This window comes from Salmo trutta, chromosome 32 (genome assembly GCF_901001165.1).
Source record: "Salmo trutta chromosome 32, fSalTru1.1, whole genome shotgun sequence".
Taxonomy (NCBI): Eukaryota; Metazoa; Chordata; class Actinopteri; order Salmoniformes; family Salmonidae; genus Salmo; species Salmo trutta.
Genome location: NC_042988.1, coordinates 43,963,229 through 43,967,130, shown reverse-complemented (window position 1 = coordinate 43,967,130; position 3,902 = coordinate 43,963,229). Strand labels below are relative to the sequence as shown.

At 45.1% G+C, this 3,902-nt stretch overlaps 1 protein-coding gene across 1 annotated transcript in view; it reads left to right on the top strand.

The window, feature by feature from the left end:
• The first annotated feature begins 3,339 nt into the window (after window positions 1-3,339).
• LOC115171987 (4-aminobutyrate aminotransferase, mitochondrial) overlaps window positions 3,340-3,902 on the top strand; it is a 66,124-nt gene continuing 65,561 nt past the window's right edge. Inside the window, exon 1 of the mRNA XM_029729233.1 lies at window positions 3,340-3,798. The gene's annotated coding sequence lies outside the window, so the exon portion shown is untranslated. The remainder of the gene's footprint in view (window positions 3,799-3,902) is intronic.

Below are 3,902 nucleotides of genomic sequence, written 5' to 3'. Positions count from 1 at the left end.
TGTCTTTATTAGAAGTGGTGAACTTTGATTCATACTGTCTTAAAGGGGCAATCTGGGATTGAAACAACAACCGAGCTGCCACCCTGCCACTTTTTTATGTAAACAGCTGAGGAATGGAGCTGGAGAAATGGAACCGTCTCAAATTCATAGACGGAGCTACGACTGACCATCTCTGAGATCAAAATGATAGTTTGAACCATGTTATGAGGCTATACGGTGTCTGTTTACAATGACGTTCTTTACACACAGTGGAGTATAACAAGCTTATATTTTGGGTTCTGGTCCGGTAAGACGGTTTAATTAAGCTCATTAGTCATTTCTAAGTTTTATCCATCAATATATACAGTACACTCCAAAAGTATTGGGACAGTGACAAATTTTTTGTTGGATTGGCTCTGTACTCCAACACTTTTGGATTTGAAATGAAACAATGACTATGAGAAAGTACAGACCGTCAGCTTTAATTTGAGGGGATTTTCATCCATGTCAGGTGAACCATTTAGAAATTACAGCACTTGTTGTAAATAGTACCCCCATTTTAAGGGATCAAAAGTATTGGGACAAAGTCACTGGTGTATTAAAAAGTGAAATATTTGGGCCCATATTCATAGCACGCAATGACTACATCAAGCTTGTAAATCCCTAAATATGAATAGAATGTTTCTAAACACTTCTACATAAATGTGGATGTTACCATGGTTACGGATCATCCTGAATGAACCATGAATAATGACTGAGAAAGTTGGAGACATAAAAAAGGAATGATATCTTCCCCTGTTACCATGCGTGTCCTGTACATATGACTAATCAAACTTGAAACTGAAACACGTTGCAGGGTTTAAATTGAGCCACTAGATAGGAGGGTGTTCCAATAATATAACCCTGGTAAGACAAATGCATTGGACTAGTTTTTCAGCATCCTGTTGTGAAATGAAGTGTTTGATTCTGGAAATGAACCAATGCAATTCCCCAGTGACCAGCAGAGGGAGCTCTGTGTTCTGTACAGAGATGAGACAGTGCCATTCCCCAGAGTGACCCGCAGAGGGAGCTCTGTGTGTTCTGTACAGAGACGAAACAGTGCCATTCCCCAGAGTGACCAGCAGAGGGAGCTCTGTGTGTTCTGTACAGAGATGAAACAGTGCCATTCCCCAGAGTGACCCGCAGAGGGAGCTCTGTGTGTTCTGTACAGAGATGAAACAGTGCCATTCCCCAGAGTGACCAGCAGAGGGAGCTCTGTGTGTTCTGTACAGAGATGAAACAGTGCCATTCCCCAGAGTGACCAGCAGAGGGAGCTCTGTGTTCTGTACAGAGACGAAACAGTGCCATTCCCCAGAGTGACCAGCAGAGGGAGCTCTGTGTGTTCTGTACAGAGATGAAACAGTGCCATTCCCCAGAGTGACCAGCAGAGGGAGCTCTGTGTTCTGTACAGAGACGAAACAGTGCCATTCCCCAGAGTGACCAGCAGAGGGAGCTCTGTGTTCTGTACAGAGACGAAACAGTGCCATTCCCCAGAGTGACCAGCAGAGGGAGCTCTGTGTGTTCTGTACAGAGACGAAACAGTGCCATTCCCCAGAGTGACCAGCAGAGGGAGCTCTGTGTTCTGTACAGAGACGAAACAGTGCCATTCCCCAGAGTGACCAGCAGAGGGAGCTCTGTGTGTTCTGTACAGAGATGAAACAGTGCCATTCCCCAGAGTGACCCGCAGAGGGAGCTCTGTGTGTTCTGTACAGAGATGAAACAGTGCCATTCCCCAGAGTGACCAGCAGAGGGAGCTCTGTGTGTTCTGTACAGAGATGAAACAGTGCCATTCCCCAGAGTGACCAGCAGAGGGAGCTCTGTGTGTTCTGTACAGAGACGAAACAGTGCCATTCCCCAGAGTGACCAGCAGAGGGAGCTCTGTGTGTTCTGTACAGAGATGAAACAGTGCCATTCCCCAGAGTGACCAGCAGAGGGAGCTCTGTGTGTTCTGTACAGAGATGAAACAGTGCCATTCCCCAGAGTGACCAGCAGAGGGAGCTCTGTGTTCTGTACAGAGACGAAACAGTGCCATTCCCCAGAGTGACCAGCAGAGGGAGCTCTGTGTGTTCTGTACAGAGATGAAACAGTGCCATTCCCCAGAGTGACCAGCAGAGGGAGCTCTGTGTTCTGTACAGAGACGAAACAGTGCCATTCCCCAGAGTGACCAGCAGAGGGAGCTCTGTGTTCTGTACAGAGATGAAACAGTGCCATTCCCCAGAGTGACCAGCAGAGGGAGCTCTGTGTGTTCTGTACAGAGACGAAACAGTGCCATTCCCCTGGCTATCCGTAAATTAAAAAAACAAGAATATGGTGCCGTCTGCTTTGCTTAATATAAGGAATTTGAAAAGATTTATACATTTACTTTTGATACTTAAATATATTTAAAACCAGGTACTTTTTTACTTTTACGCAAATAGTATTTTACTGGGTGACTTTCACTTTTACTAGAGTCATTTTCTATTAAAGTACCTTTACTTTAACTCCAGTATGACAATTGGGTACTTTTTCCACCACTGGTTGTTTGAGTTTGTTGTGTGTGACCCAGATATGTTTTGATTATCTGTGCATGTGTGTTGCTGACAATTTGCATTCATCAACAGTTAACACACAGAAATATCCAGTTTCATGTTATGTTCCGATATATCACAATTGTATTTCTACTTATTGAACCTTTATTTAACTAGGTAAGCCAGTTAAGAACAAATTCTTATTTACAATGACGGCCTACCAAAAGGCCTCCTGCAGGGACGGGCTGGGATTCAAAATAAATGTGATTAAATATAAGACAGAACACACATAACGACAAGAGAGACAACACAACTACATAAAGAGAGACCTAAGACGACAACACAACATGGTAGCAACACAACATGGTACAAACATTACTGGGCACAGACAACATCACAAAGGTCAAGAAGTTAGAGACAACAATACATCACACAAAGCAGCCACAACTGTCAGTAAGAGTGTCCATGATTGAGATAAAACTGTCCAGTTTGAGTGTTTGTTGCAGCTCGTTCCAGTCGCTGGCTGCAGCGAACTGAAAAGACGAGCGACCCAGGGATGTGTGTTCTTTGGGGACCTTTAACAGAATGTGACTGGCAGAACGGGTGTTGTGTGTGGAGGATGAGGGCTGCAGTAGATGTCGGGAGAGTGAAGGCTAAGGTGTCATCTGAAAAGCTGTCCATAGGCTACTGTAGCCAGTAACTTGTTAGGCAAATGTTGATACGCGTTATGAATGATTGACTAGGAGCAAAGGTATGTCTGGCTCACAGGTCTACATTTTATCCATGCCCATCAGTCATTTAAACTAGGTTGTTATCCGGCATGCTCTCTGAGACTCTGACATAACAAGATATAATCCGTTTATGAATCCAATATACCGTTTCCTAGTTTTATCATTGAGTGGTTAGTGTTTAGCCAGTCCGCTACCTTGACACTGTTCTGTGAAACGGATACTTCGTGAACGTAGATGTCATGATTCGCTTCGATGAATCGTCTGGAGTTCCGCTGAACTGGGAAGCCACGTCGCTCATTGGCCAGCATTTGTTCCTTTTGACTACTTCGGCTTCTGCTATTGGCTGAGCCGCAGTCAGCCTGCCCGTGGACCCGCCTCCTCCCAGCAAAAAGGACAGATTCTGATGGATCATTTAAAGGCAGTGTTTCTGTTCATCCTTCCAGTACGCGTCTCCACCGTTTTTACATAGTGTTTCAGCCAGCCAGTCTTACCGCACGACCCAAACGGACACCAAGCTCCCAGCGGTACCGGGTGAAGCCTCGGTGAGTTCCCCTATGCGCTGTCATCTCTCTCTCTCTCTCTCTCTCTCTCTCTCTCTCACACACACACACACACACACACACACACAAACCACCAAAAAACTCTG